The sequence below is a fragment of the Protopterus annectens genome, chromosome 6.part0 (assembly GCF_019279795.1).
Source record: "Protopterus annectens isolate FY-2018-M chromosome 6.part0, PAN1.0, whole genome shotgun sequence".
Taxonomy (NCBI): Eukaryota; Metazoa; Chordata; order Ceratodontiformes; family Protopteridae; genus Protopterus; species Protopterus annectens.
Genome location: NC_056737.1, coordinates 1,660,656,513 through 1,660,675,411, shown reverse-complemented (window position 1 = coordinate 1,660,675,411; position 18,899 = coordinate 1,660,656,513).

Genomic DNA, 18,899 nt, shown 5'->3' with positions numbered 1-18,899 from the left:
CTCTCAACCAAGTTTTCATTGTTCTTTACCTGCCTATTTACTTTGACAGTTAATGTTCTATAAAGACACCTTTCCTTTGTGCATAAATCTGGGAGCTCATACTCTGTATCAGCACCACCAGACTATAAACCCATCTGTCTGGCACAGGATTGAATCCTCAACCTCCTGATTTCCCCAAAAAATCAAAGGTATGTACAATCAAATGAACTCTGGAAACATAATTCAATCTTGCAAATACTGATGTATAGTCCAAATGCATTTGCATTTCAAATCCACTCCCAAAAGGCATTGAAGCTATAGCAACAGAAGAAGAAAAAGCAATGCCAAGGAGTACCTGTTAAGGCACAGCTGGCAAAATGGAGTCTGTACCACAACAAAAATTAGTTACAGTTACTATGTATACCTACATTTTTCCAGAAATGGAAAACATGATTTTTCTGCAAGTTCCTGATGTACAAAATTACTGTGTTTTTTATTATTGTTCTCTTCTTATTTAAATGAATAAAAAATTATGAGCAACTTTAACAAGATGAGACAATTTATGCAGTGTATTTGCACCATTCACTACCTACTGATGCACAGTGTGTGATAACACATTACTACTGTTCATTAAATACTGATCACCACATTCTAGCAAAGACATAAAGCAGAATTTGCTGATGTGGCGTGTTATGAAAATGAAAGTATTTTATCAATATGATTGAGAAACAGCTACATTTTTAATTGTGCTTTCTGTTGCTCCTTGACATGCACTGTGTACACAGTGATGCACATAACCTTCTACAGACACATTTTTAAGACAAATAAGCATACAGGCATACATAATTTTTCTCTGTCTGGCTTTTCAGTACCCTACACATTAGCATAATTTGGGCACACTGCATTAGCCCATCATACTCCCCATGCACTGTCAACCAGCAAATGGAGCATTAAAAGACAGAATAAATAAATAAATTATGCCACCCCTGAGGGAAAACACAATAGTAATTATGCTCAGTTTAGGTATGGACTGCTAGTAGCAGTGCTTTTGAAAGGAATTTTAGCAACACTAAGGTACAGCCAAGCCAGATAGGAACCAGATGTTTAGACTCTTAAAACTGAAGGATGGAAAGTAATGGAATGACAGAGTAGCCACATGACTGACAAAGATGATTCCTTATCAGGAGGAAGCAGCTATAGCCACATCTCATGTCATGTGTCACCACTGCCACAGTGCACTGAAGAGTCAGAGTACCAGGTCAGCTCACTGACTGTTCCTTAGCTGCCATAGACATAGAAAGGAAAAAGTAAGTAACTGATACACCCTGGGATTAATAAAAGCTTAATGCACTGCATAATTCTGTTAATACCAGGACTGTACAGTGTGTTAGGCTCTATAGAGTATGAGGCCACTGTACCATTGCAACAGTACACAAATGTGGCATGTGTTGGACCTTGGAAATATCACTGGCATCTGAATAGCAAGGTAAAGTGACTAAATGAACAATTCTATCTCACTATTTGGGGAGTGAAGAGGAAAAAGTGCACACCATCATTTGATAGTAAATATCCCTTCACTTCAATGAAAGGATCAGGACTGTTAGCACCACAGGAGGTAAATACTACAAAGCCATGTGTGTGGGTCGATGCCATGTCTACATGATTGTGTGTATGTGAGTGTCTGTAGTGGCATGACTACAGCCCTGTCTGTGTGTGTATGTGTTGGGGGGTGCACATACAGTGGATATAAAAAGTGTACACATACCTGTTAAAATGCCGGATTTTTGTGATATAAAAAAATGAGACCACAATAAATAATTTCAAAACTTTTCCCACCTTTAATGTGACCTATAACCTGTACAATTCAATTGAAAAACAAACAAATCTGTTAGGGGAAACAATATAAGAAATGTATGATATGCTGGTTGCATAAGTGTGCACACCCTTAAACTAATACTTTGTTGTGTGAGCACACCCTTAAACTAATACTTTGTTGTGTGTGGACACCCTTAAACTAATACTTTGTTGTGTGAGCACACCCTTAAACTAATACTTTGCTGAAGCACCTTTTGATTTAATTACAGATTTTAGTCTTCTTGGGTAGGAGTCTATCAGCATGGCACATCTTGACTTGGCAATATTTGCCCACTCTTACTTGCAAAAGTGCTCCAAATCTGTCAGATTGCGAAGGCATCTCTTGTGCACAGCCCTCTTCAGGTCACCCCACAGATTTTCTATTGGATTTAGGTCTGGGGTCTGGCTGGACCATTCCAAAACTTAAATTTTCTTCTGGTGAAGCCATTCTTTTGTTGATTTGGATGTATGCTTGGGGTCACTGTCGTGTTGAAAGGTGAAATTCCTCTTCAGCTTCAGCTTTCTAGCAGATGCCAGAAGGTTTAGGGCCAAAAGTGACTGGTATTTGGAACTGTTCATAATTCCCTCCACCTTGACTAAAGCCCCAGTTCCACCCGAAGAAAAGCAACCCCGAATCATGATACTGCCACCACCATGCTTCACCACGGGGATGGTATTCTTTTGGTGATACGAAGTGTTGTTTTTGCGCCAAACACAGATTTTGGAATTGTGGACAAAAAGTTCAACCTCAGTCTCAGACCATAACACGTTTTCACACATGCTTTTGAGAGACTTGATGTATTGTTTTGCAAATTTTAGCTAAGCCTGGGTGTTTTTCTGTGTAAGAAAAGGCTTCCATGTTGCAACCCTACCCCATAGTCCAGACATATGGAGAATATGGGAGATTGTTGTCAGATGTAGTACACAACCAGTACTTGCCAGAAATTCCTGCAGCTCCTTCAGTATTGCTGTGGATCTCTTGGCATCTGCCCTGACCAGTTTTCATCTTGTCTTTTCATCAATTTTGGAGGTACATCCAGTTCTTTGCAACGTCACTTTTGTACCATATTTTCTCCACTTTTTGATGACTGTCTTCACTGTGTTCCATGGTATATCCAATGCTGTGAAAATTTTTTTGTACCCTTCTCCTGACTGATACCTTTCAACAATGAGATCCCTTTGATGCTTTGTAAGCGCTCTGCGTACCATGGCTTTTGCAGGCAACTGATTAAATGTCAGGAAAATCCTACTAGGACAGGTGAACTTTATTTGGGGTTAATCAGAGTCTCTGATGGCAAGTGTGTACCCAAAAAGACTAAATGCTGTAATTAAATCAAAAGGTGCTTCAACAAAGTATTAGTTTAATGTTGTGTACACACAACAAAGTGTTAGTTTAAGGGTGTGCACACTTATGCAACCAGCGTATTGTACGTTTTTTATTTTTTATATTTTTTCCCCTAATAGATTTGTTTGTTTTTCAATTGAATTGTACAGGTTATAGGTCACATTAAAGGTGGGAAAAGTTTTGAAACAATTTATTGTGGACTCATTTTTTTTATAGCACAAAAACCTGGCATTTTAACAGGGGTATGTACACTTTTTATATCCACTGTATGTGTATCTCCACATAGGGGCATGACTGCAGTCATTTGTCTGTGAGAGTGTGTATGTTTGAAGGTGTCCATGCAACTGCAATGCACGCGCTAATAATGGAAAAACTAGTGCAGTTAGGTCTAACAGTACAGTGTGTGATTCAGAAACATGATAATGAGCCACAAATTAGATGTTGTTCAGTGCAGCTTTATTATATCTCTGAATCACAGATTATCACCATCATGTTTTTGGGCACTACAGCATTGTCCAACTAGTAACAATGGCAATATTTTTTTCTGAATCCATGCCATGCTTGTAGTAGACACAATAGGTGGCTGTAACTTTTCGAAAGATTGTCTGAAAAGAAAAAAAAAGCAAGAAGTTAAACTGAATATAAATATAAAAGGAGATCCTTGTTCATTGGTTCATAGGTGGTTACTGGGCTATTGACCCAAAGGTCTTTATAAGCCTAGCCATGTGTACCCAATATAATACTGAAGATAAACTCGTGATCTTAGTTAGCAATGACTGCCCACATCTAAGAGGGTCATATGTGAAATCACTGGTAAGAATTTACAGATTCCCATCAAGTCATCCAGGCTACGCTTAAACAGAATCATAGATGGGCTTTGTTAGATGTGAACTGGTAGCCTATTCCAGAGGAGTGGCAAAGTCTGAGAGACATATCTGTCTCTCCAGCAGGTCCTATTTGTGTTGCAGACCAGATTAAGGTCTCTAGTGTGAGTGACCCTTGTCCCATTTGACTTGAGGATGTGCAGCACTACCATTAGGTTATGATCCGAGATTGCCAGGCACAAATCTCCTCTAAGCAGTTTGCACACTAGTGAGTACAGTGACAGTGACTTCAGTCTATCAGTGTATGACATGTGCTGGAGACCCTGAATTTTCTTGGTTAGAAATCTCTGAGGTCTCTCAAGTTGCTGTAGGTGCCTGGTACGGTACATACCAAAGGGAGCATTATACTCATTTATTGGCCTGATGAGTGTCAAGTACAGGGGTGTTATGACCTCTTTCGCTCTTGATGTATTGTCTTTACTAATGAGGTCTGCTACATAGAATGCCCTCCTTACCACAGCAGACACATGGTGGTCAATGTTTAGGCTACAGTCAACTTGCATTTTCAAGTCTTTCACTACTGAGTTGTTACTTAGAGTATTATTATTATTTATATGATAGTCTGCAGGGATATCGTTTTTACCAAAGGGGATGATGATGCATTTTTTTGCACTGAGTTTGAGTTCATGGATTTGGCATTAATCATTGATTTGTGTAAGTTCCTCTTGAAGTATACTGACATTGTTTGGGGATTCAATGATTGCACCTAATTTGCACTCATCAGCAAACTTATTCAGCCACAGCCCCTCTGTTTTGGCCTGAACATCTGAGAAGTATATTCCAAACAATTGGGGCCCAGCACTGACCCCCCACTGGTGACAGGTCTGCTGGTTAAGGTGAAATCCCCAACTATGACTGAGTGTGATCTGTCAGTGAGCCAGTTAGCAACCCACCTAATGATGTTAGGGTTGATACTCGACTGGGAGAGTTTATCAATGATGGCCAAATGTGGGATTATGTCAAAGGCCTTGACTAAGTCAAGGTAGGCTGTATGCACAGATATGCATCACTTGCAGTGAGGTGCAATAGTTTTTTAGTCTTAGGGGTAAGATGTCTCCCACCCTTAAGGAAAAACATTAAACCACAGGGAAAACTGGTACATCTTGAGTATCAAAGTTGCTGGCTCAGCCTCCTTATATCCTTTATGTCAGGCAATGTTACATTACCTGATATAATGTAAAATCACCTGATATAATATAATATCACCCAACATAATGTAACATTACCTGATATAACGTAAAATTCCCTGATATAATGTAACATTACCTGACATAACGTTACATTGCCTGATATTATGTTACATTACCTGATATAATGTAACAGTATCTGATATAAAGGATACAATGAGGCTCAGCAAGTAACTGTGATGCTCAAGAAGTACCAGTTTTCCCTGTGGTTTAATATATATATATATATATGTATAAACAGTTGTGTGTCTGTGGCTATACACACACACACACATTATTGGGTTAAAGATGGTTAGCAATATGGCCTAGGGAAGCAAAAATAATTGACTAATTAATTGGCCATGACTGTCAAAACTTTTAGTTATGTACTTACCATAACTTTAGATGTATGGGATCCATCTCGCCTACATTCAATACATATGGGTTCGGAGCCGAACCTCGGCTCCGACTCGGCACCGAATACAATAGAACGCAGTCTCTCATTGGCTGAGCTATTCTATATCCCAGGATGCACCACCACTAGTTCCCCAGATCTTGTTTGTCTGCACTCATAGACACAGAGACATACCATTAGTATAACATACTCAGGTCTTTCAAGAGAGGAAAGATTGGATTTTGAATCGACCGGTCTCTCCTGATCCATGAGGCAGGGGGATGGAGGGTGGGTTATTAGGAATGTAGGCGAGATGGATCCCATACATCTAAAGTTATGGTAAGTACATAACTAAAAGATGTAATGTGATCCTATCTCGCCTACATTCAATACATATGGGACAGCGTCCCTAGCACCTTATTCCTGGGAGGCTCACTGGAAAACACTCCTGAGAACTGTGGAACCGAAGGAAGCTCGACCCCTGGATGCCACATCCAATTTGTAGTGAGACACGAAAGTATGTGAGGAGGTCCACGTGGCAGCCGCACAAATGTCATCAATAGAAAGTTTAGAATGAAATGCTGCTGAGGTAGCCATAGCTCTAGTAGAATGAGCTTTGATCGGAACTATGAGTTTTCTATTCGAGGATGCATAAATATGAGTAATGCAGTCCCTGATCCATTTAGCAATAGTGACTTTAGTGACCGCATTACCTAATCTGTTATCGGAAAATGACAGAAAAAGCTGGTCTGACTTTCTGGTTTTTTGCGTCCTATCCAAATAAAAACGCAATTGTCTATGGACGTCCAAGCAGTGAAAGACGTATTCAGACCTATCTGAAAATTTGGGAAAGAAGACAGGTAGTTCCAGTGACTGTCGAAGAGCTAGTTTAGAGCAAACCTTTGGAACAAAGGATGGATTTGGTCTGAGGGACACTCTGTCTTTGTGAAAAACCAAATATGGTGGGTTAATACACAAGGCCTGGAGCTCTGAAACTCTTCTAGCTGAAGTGATGGCGACTAAGAGGGCAGTTTTCCAAGAAAGAAACTTTAATTCACAGGTAGCTGCAGGCTCAAAAGGGGACGAAGTCAAAGCCCCTAGCACTACGTTAAGGTCCCATGGCGGTGCCGGATGAACAGTCGGGGGACGTAACAACCAAGCTCCTTTAATGAAAGCCTTACATAACTTGTTGCTCATTAAGGAAGGGTTAATACATTCATGAAAGTTAGAGATAGCTGCCAATTGTACTTTAATGGTGGACACCGAAGATCCTTGGTTAAATAGAGTGGTTAAAAACTTTAGCACCTCCGACACGGAAGCTGTCAATGGATCCACTCCTCGGGATTGGGCCCAGATGGCAAACCTCTTCCACTTATCAGTATATATTTTCTTGGTAGAAGCCTTGTGAGCCGAGGATAAGATGTGCATGACTTCTGGGGCTAAGGAGTGGTTTCTCACTACGGTTGGAAGAGGAGTAACCAGGCTGCTAGCCTGAGTGCAGGGAGGGACTGGTGGAGTCGTCCCGACTGATGAGTCAAGAGGTCTGGAAGCTGATCCAGGAACCAAGGACCGTCTAACGCATATTTGCGTAGAAAGGGGAACCAGGTTTGCCGAGGCCAGAACGGGGCGATTAATATCATCTTGCTGTTTAGATGAATCGCCTTCTGAATCACCTTCGGGAGAAGAGGAATAGGTGGAAAGGCATACAGCAGGCCGGAGGGCCAATCGTGGACTAGAGCGTCCTTGGGTGTCACCCCCGCAGCAGGAGTCAGGGTGAAGAAATGTGGACATTTCGCATTGAGGGGACTCGTGAAAAGATCGAAACAAGGGATTCCCCACTTTGAGAAGATCTGTGAGGCTATCTTGTCGTTTAGAGACCACTCGTGAGGAGAGAGAATAGTTCTGCTCAACCTGTCGGCTATCACGTTGGACTTCCCCGGAATGTGCGTTGCCAGTAGGTAGCGTTTGGTAGCAATCGCCCACTCCCATACTCTCATGGCCTCCCTGCAAAGAGGGTAGGACCTGGTTCCTCCTTGTTTGTTCAAGTACCAGACAACCGACATGTTGTCGGACTGGATGGCAATCACGGCTTGGGGAAGGTGGTCGTGTAGAGCTTGCAATGCTAATAGCACCGCCTTCATCTCCAGAACGTTGATGTGAAGAACGGACTCGTCCGAGCGCCACGTGCCTTGAACCGACCTGCCCAGACAATGCCCCCCCCACCCTGTCCGGGAGGCGTCCGTAGTCAGCGTGGCGACGGGGAGTGGGGGAACAAAGGGTTGACCCGGATTGAGGTTGGCGGTTACCAGCCACCAACGAAGATCCTGCTTGCATTTGTCTGTAATCAGTATTTGGTGGCTGAGAGGAAGGTCCTGGTAAGACCACTGAACTGACAAAAGCCACTGGAGAATCCTCATGTGCAGCCTTGCAAAGGGAACCATGAGAATGGCGGCCGCCATGGAGCCTAGTAGTTGCAACACCATCCTTGCTGGAGCCCAACGTCTTTTGAGTAGAGTCCGGACCTGATTTTGAAGAGTCTCTATTCTTTCTGCAGGAAGGAAGACCCGCATTTGTCTTGAATCTATTTCTGCTCCAATGAACAGAATACGCTGAGATGGCTGCAGCACTGATTTTGACCAATTGAAGGTGATCCCTAAGGAACTGCCCAATTTGATAGTGGCTGTTAGATTCTCTAAAAGTAGATGCTTGGAGGTGGCAGTTAGGAGCCAGTCGTCTAGGTACGGAAACAGCTGGAATCCTAAACTCCTCAAGTGAGCAGTCACTACTGCCAAACATTTGGTGAACACTCTGGGGGCTGAAGTGAGACCAAAGGGCAGAGCTCGAAACTGGAAATGACTGTCTCCCAGGCTGAAGCGTAAGTGTCTTCTGGACGCCCAGTTTATTAATATGTGGTAGTAAGCGTCCTTGAGATCTATGGAGCACATCCAAACACCTTCTTCCAACAGCGGAAGAATGGATTGTAAGGTGACCATCCGAAATTTGGACTTCTTTATGAATCGGTTGAATTTGCTGAGATCCAAGATGGGTCTCCAGTCCCCGGTCTTTTTTGGCACTAAAAAGAACCTTGAGTAAGTCCCTGATCCGGCTTGGTCTGCGGGGACAGGTTGGATGACTCCTTTTCACAGCAGTTTTGACACCTCGTAGGCTGCTAAAACCCGCTGACTGGGTGGAGGGTGCGGGATCCTTCGGGTTGGTGGGGGATGATGATCTAAGGGAATGGTGTATCCTCCGGCAATTATTCGAAGCACCCATTGGTCCTGAGTAATCTGTCTCCAGGCTTCTAGGTGCTCCGAAAAACGACCCCCGACTGGCTCCGGAGCTGCACAGTCGGGCACTCCTTCAGGGATGTTGGAAGGAGGGAGAGCCACGAAAGGACTCGCGGTCTCCAGTGTTGCGAGGGCCTCCGCCGCCTCTGGGACGGCGTCTTCCAGAAAAATTTCCCCTTCCTCTGCCTCTAGAAGGGGAGTCATTCTGCTGTGGCGAGTAAGGCTTTTGAGATTTTCGAAACCACATCTTCCCACCCCTTCGAGCCTTGGGATAAGGCCTGAAGGGAGTGGAAAACCGGGCTCCGACAGCAGCCAAAGTCTTACCCTCTTGCTCACAGCGAATCAAGGTGTCCTTTACCTTGGGTCCAAACAATGAGGACCCATCAAAGGGAGCGTCGGCAAAGGAAGACTTGAAAGCCTCCGCAAAATGACACAGGCGAAGCCAGGCTTGTCTTCGTAAAGCAACTCCTGTACCCGCCGCTCTACTCGCTCCTTCAGCAGCATAAGATATGAGCCTCATGGAGGAGTTAGATAGAGAAGAAAGGGTAGATAACTGAGAGCCAACCGACTGGGCTAACTGTTCAGGTAAATTACCCGAGAGGGAGTCTGACAGCTCCTTGACCAGATCCCTCTGCAGTCTAGTAAAATGTGCCAAATAATTCAGGGACCTTAACGTAAAGGCCGCTGAAGTCAGGGTACGCTTGCCGTACCGATCCATGCTCCTAGACTCTTTATTAGGAGGATGGACGGACGTCGAAGCCTCTGCTACATCTTGCTGGGTAGCAGATGCCACCACCATAGCATCTACTGCCACGCCCTTGGATAAAAATTCATTGTCCTGTGGGGCCGAAAGGAACTTGTTGGGTCGAGCAGGCAATGGTTCCACAGAATCCGGGTGTTCCCACACCCTTCGAGAGATCAAATCCAGAAGCTCATCGAAGGGTGGAGACACCCAGGAGGCGGAGGGCTGAGCCCCAAAGGCCTTGAGGAAGACCGACTCCTCAGCAGAAGGGGGTTTGGACTGCCAGTCGCCTCGTTGTTTGAGGATTTCTAATATGTCCGCGAAGGAGACATCATCCGAGGACGACTTTGGGGACCCTTCCGCATCATCGAGGTCGGTATCCGATGTAAGAGACTCATCAGGGGAGTCAACGTGTTTCCTCTTACACAATTTCTTTCTGGGGGGTTCCTCAGCGCGTCGGAGGAACCTCCAGGAAGAAGGGAACCACCCGTGGGGGTATCCTCAGGCCTAGGGGCTCCGCTGTGAGACAGGGGAACTCCGGAAGCACCAGTTTCCAAATCCATGGAAGGTGGAGGTGAAAAGGTCGAAGTAGCCACAGAAGATTTGGCTAAGGCACTCCTCATAGCATCGAAAGCCGGACCCCCAGAATCCTGGGAAGGTCCAACCCTCGAGGCCACAACGGACGTAGGAGCCCCTGCAGCCGACGCACCGAGAGGGAGGCTAGGAACCGAAAGAATCAGGCCCGAAGCACCCCCCCGGGGCCGACAGAGGAGGTCCCCATTCCGAACCCCGACCCAAGAGACGGGGTAGAAGTAAGAGTCGGAGCCGACTCAATTACCTCGACCGGATCCACCAGCACCGACTCCAACGGCGCCGAAGCTGTTGGAGGAGGAATCGACAAAGTAGGATGGGCAGTCAGCTCCGGTACCAATTGGGTCGGAGCCGACATCAATTTGGTGAAGACTGGAGACTGGAAAAGCTTCTGTAGTACCCTGTCTATGTCCGAATCGGACATCCTCGAAGATCGGGAAGAAACTGATCGGGCCCGAGAAGACTTCTCCATCGGCTCCGATAGACAAGGGGACCGGCTCCGTAAAGGTTCCATAATTATCGGCGCCGAGGAAGATTCCATCACTATCTCAACTTCCCTCGGAGCCGATAAGGGCTTCGGCGCCGAGGGGGAAGTGTCTGAGCATGTAACCCTCATCGGCTCCGAAGACAGTGGAGCCGATGAAGGTGACACACCTCTCGATGCTCGAGCTCTCGGCTCCGAAACTGAAGGAGTCGAGGCAGGAGACATCGAGGCAGACCGTTCCACCCTCGGCTCTGAAGTCCGTGGAGCCGAAGGAAAAGCCTGCCTAGATTTTTTTGTTGTCGGTTCCGACGGACTGGTCGGAGCCGACGATTTCTTTTTCCTTTGAGAAGTAGGAGAGCCAGAAGTCAAAGCTTCCTCAAAGGATGGAGCAATCAGCCCTTTTAGGATTAATTTGTTTTTCCTCTCTTGGAGGACTCGAGAGGAAAAAGCGTGGCACACACTGCAGGACTCTTGAAGATGTTTAGGCCCTAAGCAGTACACACATAGCGCGTGATCATCTGTTATTGACATTTTATACCCGCACTTAGTGCATTTTTTAAATCCTGAAGGCCTATGTTCTTTAGACATTGTAACTTTCACCAAAAACAAGTTAACAGGAAAACACGACCACAACAACAAGTGACACAAATTTAACAGGCCTAGGCCCCTCTAATTTAAATGGAACCGCCTGTCGACAAACAGACACAATCACAGGTTACCTCAAAAAAGCACAAGAAAACTTCCAAACACAATAAAATCACAACAGTATCACAACAGTATCACAACAGTAGCTGTTAAAACAGCTTTTGGGGGAAAGAGAGAAATATCAGACAAAAGTTCTATCTGACTAAAAGTACTTAGCTCAGCCAAGTCCGAGACCACGTCTATGCTCTTGAGCGGCAAACGAGATCTGGGGAACTAGTGGTGGTGCATCCTGGGATATAGAATAGCTCAGCCAATGAGAGACTGCGTTCTATTGTATTCGGTGCCGAGTCGGAGCCGAGGTTCGGCTCCGAACCCATATGTATTGAATGTAGGCGAGATAGGATCACATTACATCAATGGCATTGAGAGCTTTTGTTGGTGTGTTTATTCACAAATTTTCTAAAGCATTTGAGAGTGGTGGTTGTCCTGATGCCAGAATAGTGGTGTAAATTTAGAAAATTATCTTTTGGCTGTTGCTAGTGTATAACGTGGACTGACAAGAAGGGTGTTATCCATACTTCTTAAGAGTGTTGGCTGAGTTTCTATAGTGAAGGAGATGTTTAAATTGTTAAAGTGGAGGATATCAATGGTCATTCATTAGCTTATATGATAACATATTCAGGATAAAAGAAGCTTTGTTATTAACTTGGAGATAGCTGCATTTGTTAACATGAGATAGTGATGTTGCTAAACTTAATTATAATATTTTTTTCTGTCCTTTGAGGGATTATGCATCTTTTGAGGGCTGTGGAAAGCAATTTCAGGGAGGGGGTATTCTAACCTAGACAGTAGGACATTGACTACAATAGCTTGATTAGCCTCTTTGTTAGAAGGTGAGAACTTTTGTAGGCCACTTTAATCTGTATGAGTACTTTCTGTGATTAAAATTTGACATGAGGTACAAAAGATAGTGTCTGCTCTAACATTATGCCCAAGTGACAAACTGTAGTACTTGATTTTGCCTCATATTTTTGCCCTGTCCCTCATAACATTTTTGATTTTCTGGACATTCACTGAAGATTACAGTCAGTCAATAATGCCAGATATTCAAGTTCCATACTTCTTATTTTTCAGAAAATAAATGCTGATGCAAAATCTGTTGTTCTATTAGCTTTCTAAGTGAATTAGAGTATGATTGTCTTTTCCCGGTTAGGGGTCGCCACAGCGGAACTCCGGTCCGCTAATGATTGGCAGTGGATTTTTACAGTGCTGAGTTGCCAGCCCGAAGCCCAACCTTCAAAGAAGGCACACCCATTCATGCAAGCACCTACCTGCATGTCTTTATACGTCACTCAACCGTGGGGAGGACATGCAGACTCTACACAGAAAACACTCCAGCCGAGAATTGAATGGGAGAACCTCTAGCTGTGAGGCGACAACGCTAACCGCTGCACCACCGTGGCATTTTCAAAGTGAATTAGAGTAATACTTTGCTGAAGAATCTGGGATAAAGCCAAAACTAATAAGGGGCAATGGCCTAAAATCAGAGACAATGTTTAAATATTATTCTAAGTGAATTATAGTAATATTTAAAAATTGTCTCTGATTTTGGGCCATTGCCCAGATTCTTCAGCAAAGAAGTCAAGAAATATGTTTGAGTGAGGCAGTGTGCACTGGCCCAACAGCTTACTTAATATAGCAGCTAGAGTGAAACTGAGTAGAGCATCTTTGCTAAAAGGCAGTGTCATGTCATTTTACTGTGAGAAAAACATGCTTCTGGGACTATTTCTTAGATGAACCTTCTTGAATACACTTTTTATCAAACACCATGCATTGTTTCAGACATCCAAAAAGGAAGTGGAAAGGGAAGGCCTAAATGTGGGTTGGGTTGAGGCCCGAGAGTCAAAACTGGCACAATTCAAAGATATAGTTGTCTGGCAGTTGGTGCAGTGGGTTAAGGCCGTGTGCTGTAGTTCGTGTGCTAGAGTCTGATTCCTTCAGCCCTCATTTGCTGACTGTGTGATGCTGAGCAAGTCATTTAACTAGACTTTGCTTCTGAGTCGCCCTTGAAAAGGGACTGTGTGTCTAGTGGGCCTATCTGGTTAACAAATGGGCATTATTATTACCATCATCATCATCATTTTGTAACTCCACCTGTAAAACACCATAGTAACATGTTAATTGTCTGCTGATAACTAAGATGGGTAGATGAATTTGAAATAATTAGTATTGCCAGTACTTAGCACTATTACAAGGAAACAAAACACGTGTTGATAATGTTGAGGGGATAAGAAGACAGATATGACCTTTAAGGTAGAAGCACAGGCAAATTTAAGTGCTAGTCCAGCTTCTATGTGCTCAGTGCTAGAAGTACTAAACTGTCTGGGATGGGGAAGTGCAACTCCTAAGTGCTTGTCAATGAAAGTCAAATGATCCAAAATGCTTCTGGCATTTCCCTGTAATGCAGGTGAGCATCTGACAAATAAATACGACTGGCAACAGTTCCACTTATTTATTAAAAAACTTTAGCACCTCAGCCAACACAGCCTTCAAGAAGAAATAAGTGGAACAAATGTCATTATGCCACTCAAGAAAAGATGAACATTTTATTTGGCTTATGTTATTCCATAATCATTTTGATCTGGATCTGGATTTGTTAGGAAAGTTACAGGAGCAAATAAGTATGTATGTATGTATGTATGTATGTATGTAGATGGCTGGAAGAGGGGCACTTTTCTCCTTTAGAAACAAGACTCTCTGCACTGGATTGTGTATTGATCTTGGGTGAGTTATAGCTATGAAATTTATTTGGCTTTTTTCCAGATGAATGTGGCTTGGTAATGGACCATGATGCTGCAAAGATGGATGAATTAACTATGTTTTGCTGCATCACCTCAGGGAGTACATCAGTACAATGCCAGAACTGACATAATAGTGAAAACAACATTGAGTAGGCAGGAAGAGTTAACTCGTAGCATGTGGTCATTGACACTTTGGGTGATAACTCTAGAAATATCCACTGTATCCTATGATTTTCTCTCTCTCAAGCTAATAAACAACTTGCCAGAGGAACAGTGCCCCATCTTTTCTTAAAGGATAGTACTATCAACAACTTCTGCATCTGATCAAATTAGCCCCTCAGAAAAGGCAGTACTAGCTGTTCTACCTGCTTTTCACTACTTTGTGATTACCCATCAGCCTGCCTCTACTACAGTTTGATACTATAAATAAGACAGGATGGAGCAGTAACACCCAGGAGAATGTAGTGGATACAGCCTCCTCTCCTCACCAGACCAAGCAGGATATCCACTGTATACATTTTTAAGCAGGTTCAGTTGGATTTATTTTGCTATTTGATATGGATGATTGGGCATCAAATTTTAAAGGTTGTTATGGCAAAAGATCAAACTCTATTAGCCATCTGAAAGTATTAACAGCCTCCACAAACTGTCAAAGAAAATGAGTGGTGCTTTTTCTAATATTCTACAATTTGTTTAGGTACTGCTCCTGAAAGGCAGCAGAAGGCTACAGTGTTTGATGTTACTGGAAAGGCTACATAAAGTGTGCCACAAACCAAATATATAGTGTTGGAAGAGTACTGGCTGCATTTGTTTTTACATTCTGGTGTATTAAGCAGCAGATTGCCCAAACGATCCATTAATTAAATTGCATTCCACGTCTGGGTAGACTGGTGCATAAAAGGGGCTAATGTTGCAGTCCATAAGTCAAAGTACTATTCTTGAAGACAACCATGGAAAGGAATACTTCTTGTCTGGCCTACAACCTATTGCCTGGAACTTGACAGGTCTTCCAAGATGACTTTATTGTAAATTTGATAATGTGAACAAGAGCAGGAAATCACTTCAGGACTGGTTCTGGGAGGTCCAGATACTCTGCCATGTCTCATCTGCATATACACACAATAGTAATATGGAAGCCCAACTGTACACCACCATTCCTGAAAAGGTAGTCAAAGGCTGGATATTCTGATACCGATGTTATATGTTTCTCAGACGAGAACCCAAAGAATAGTTGGGGGTAGGGGCATAGAGAGTCCATTCCTCACCTCAGGATCAAGTTATTTTCATGAAACAAGAAGTCATGCTATCCACAACATTGGGGTTTTCATATAGTACCCATAGTCCTAATACATCATTTTGCATGGGTCCAGCTAGAAGGCCAACTCTTTAGTGTGACCAGCTAAGGCCTTGCTAAACCACGTACTCTAACCAAGAAAATTACAGCTGGGTGAGATCTTACCATAACAGTAGATGTCCTATTTCTTACTGTTGGAGTACACTTTACTCTCAGTATATCCTGCAGAGGATAGCCTAATGTCTGGCCAGTATACCAAAGCCTTTTTCCAGGTGTTGTATGTCACACGTATCGCCTACGTGCAAGGCATAAAGTACATATATAAAATACAGATGTGTAACCCTCAGAACCTCAGTTCCCCATAAAGATCAGAACTCCAGCAAAGGCAATAACATGCATATTCAGTAAGACAATAAGGAGAAAAGGATGAAAGAACCAACCCCCGGCCAGAAGGAAGGCTACAGAAAGTAATAGGGGACAGGAGGGTGGGACAGAATACTGCAACAGTGTGAACTAGGATATCTATTGTTATGGTAAAATCTTACACAACTGCACTATGTCCTTCCTTACTGTTGCAGTATTCTTTACTTTTGGGAAAGTACAAAAGCTACTGAAAAGTACAGAAGGAGGAAGACAGAGAAGAGCCCTCCATAAACCTATGAAGGATGGCCCTAGGCTTGGAAATGACATCTAACTTGAAATGCTTGTAAAAGTCTGAACAAAAGACAAAATAGCAGCTACCAAAGTGAAATAAGTATCCAGACCCTTGATAAAAGGCACCAAAAGAGGCCATAGCCCTGGTAGAATGAGCATGAACAGAAAAGGCTGATTACCATGAAAATAATATCAAAAATAAATTACCTTAGAAATCCAGGAGGAGATGTTTTGCTTAGACACTGCAAAACCTAATTTCCTGGCATGGCCTTCTTCACAAACATCCGCAGTCACAAAGGTATCACCCAAATCTGTTCTGAACTTGTGGTCAATAACACCACATACACAAACACCATAGATATAGCCAATCTGCTGGCAGACAGGTTCGGTGAAAACTTCACTCCCCTGTCCCCCCATCAGTAAACCAGGACATCCCCAGCACCTGCCTCTCTCCCCTCATCACCAGGGAGCAGGTCTTTAATGCCCTCTCAAAGGCAAGAAATAAAAGCATTGTGGGACCCAACAACATCCATGGCTGTATCCTACATGAACTCAAGGCATGAGTTCTCAGCTCCATCAGGCACCCTATTCAACCAAAGCCTGAGCACTGTCTTCATCCCAACCAGATGGAGTACAGCCACTGTCGTCCCTCTAATAAAGATGGAGTGTCCACTGGTAATTATATGCCCATCAGCCTAACTAGCCTGATCTGCAAAGGCCATGAAATGCATTATCATGGACATTATAAGCAAGGACATTGGCAACCTCCAAAAGCTTGACTCCACACAGTTTGGTTTCGTCAAAGAGAGATCATGCCTGTTAAACTTGATCGACTTCTTCGAAATAGTCACTAAAGCCACAGATGAGGGGAAGATGGTGCACTCCGTCTACCTTGACCTAGCCAAAGCTTTCAACACTATTCCCCACTCGGGCATAATAAATAAACTCTCCCAGCTAGGCATCAACCCGTATGTTACCAGATGGGTAGCTAACTGGCTTACTGACAGAACCCATTCAGTCAAAATAGGGGAAGCCACCTCTAGTAGTAGATGTGTAACAATCAGTATACCCCAATGATTGGTCTTGGGTCTTCTACTGTTTGGGATATACTTTTCTGATGTGCAAGCCAAAACCAGTGGTCTGTGGCTAACCAAGTTTGCAGATAACTGAAAGCTAGGCTCTGCCTTAAATTCCCCTAGTGATGTGAACATCCTCCAAGAGGGCCTGACCCAAACTAATGGCTGGTGCCAGAAGCATGGGCTCAAACTGAGTGCCAAGAAATACATCTTTATCCCCTTTGGGGAAAAAGGCATCTCCACTAATTATCACATTAATAACAATGTACTAAGCATGCAATCAGTTATGAGGGACTTGGGCACCCAGGTTGATAGCAACCTGACTTTTGACCACCACATTGCCTCCATTGTATGGAAGGCTTTCTACATGGCCCACCTCATAAGCAAGGGTATTTCATCCAGGAATAAGGTGGTCATAATATCCCTGTACTCCTCCCTCATCAGACCCGTTATCGAGTACAGTGCCCCTTTGGCATGTACCTTGCCAAACACATGCAGCAGCTGGAGAGACCACAGGGGTTCCTGATGAAGAAAATCCAGAGTCTCAAACACCTATCCTATACAGATAGGCTAAAAGCCCTGTCCCTCTACTCAGTCTCGTACAGACTGCTCAGAGGTGACCTGTGTCTGGCATACAAGGCCATCTCAGACCCAGGCTTGATGGAGTTGCTGCATATCCGTAAGTCAAACTCCAATCGTGCAACCCGTACACAAGGCCTCAACATGGTCTGTAACATTAATAGAACTTGTTGGCAGGACAGATTTGTGTCCCAAAGACTTCCCATCTGTGGAATATACTCCCTCTCTATGTCAAGCAGAGTACCTCTCTAGCCCTCTTTAAGAGGAACCTGGACGGCTGGATGGGAAACAGAAAATACACTCCTGGGAGCCCACCTGGGTCTCTGCTGGACAGAGGAAGCAGGTGCTGACTTTGTGGGAACATGGGGAAAATTCTTGGCTAGGCTTACAAGGTCCTCTGGGCTAATAGCCTAGTATCATCCTATGAACCTATGAAAGGGAAAAAAAGTTGCTTAGAATTCCTGATATGTTTTGTCTTATGCAAGTAATAGCTGACTATGCAAATCCAAGGTGTGTAGTACCCTCTTACTAGAAGTCTGTGGAGACAGAAAAAAGGAGGGAAGATTACTGGACTTATTCAAGGACAAATCATTAATCACCTTGGGCATAAATGAAGGACTGGTACAAAGAGACAGCCTGTCATAGTGAAAAAAAAAAAAGGATCTACTATGAGAGCTTGGAGTTCAGAGACTCTCTTAGCAGACGTAAGAGCCACCAAAAATACAATCTTCCAAGTACAATGCTGCAGGTAAGAAGAAAAAGCAAGCTCAAAGGAATTTTCAAGAACAAAGTTAAGGTCACAAGAAGAAGGAATAGGCTTTCTTGGAAGCCTGATATTAAGGACACGTTTTAGAAATTGTTTGACTTCAAAACTAGACGTCAAAGGTTGATTAAGTGGCAGACAGGCAGAAATGGCTGACAACTGAACTTTAACAGAGTAACTTATACAAATAAGTAAGGTCCATCAGGACCCCCACAGAAACGGTCCAAATTGTGTTGAAGACACCAAATAGAAAATCTCAACCATTTAGTCACACAGGATTTTAAATTAATGGGTTTTCTGGCCACTGGCAAAACTCAAAGCACGTCCTCAGAAAACTGTTTCTTGAAAGGAATCAAAACCC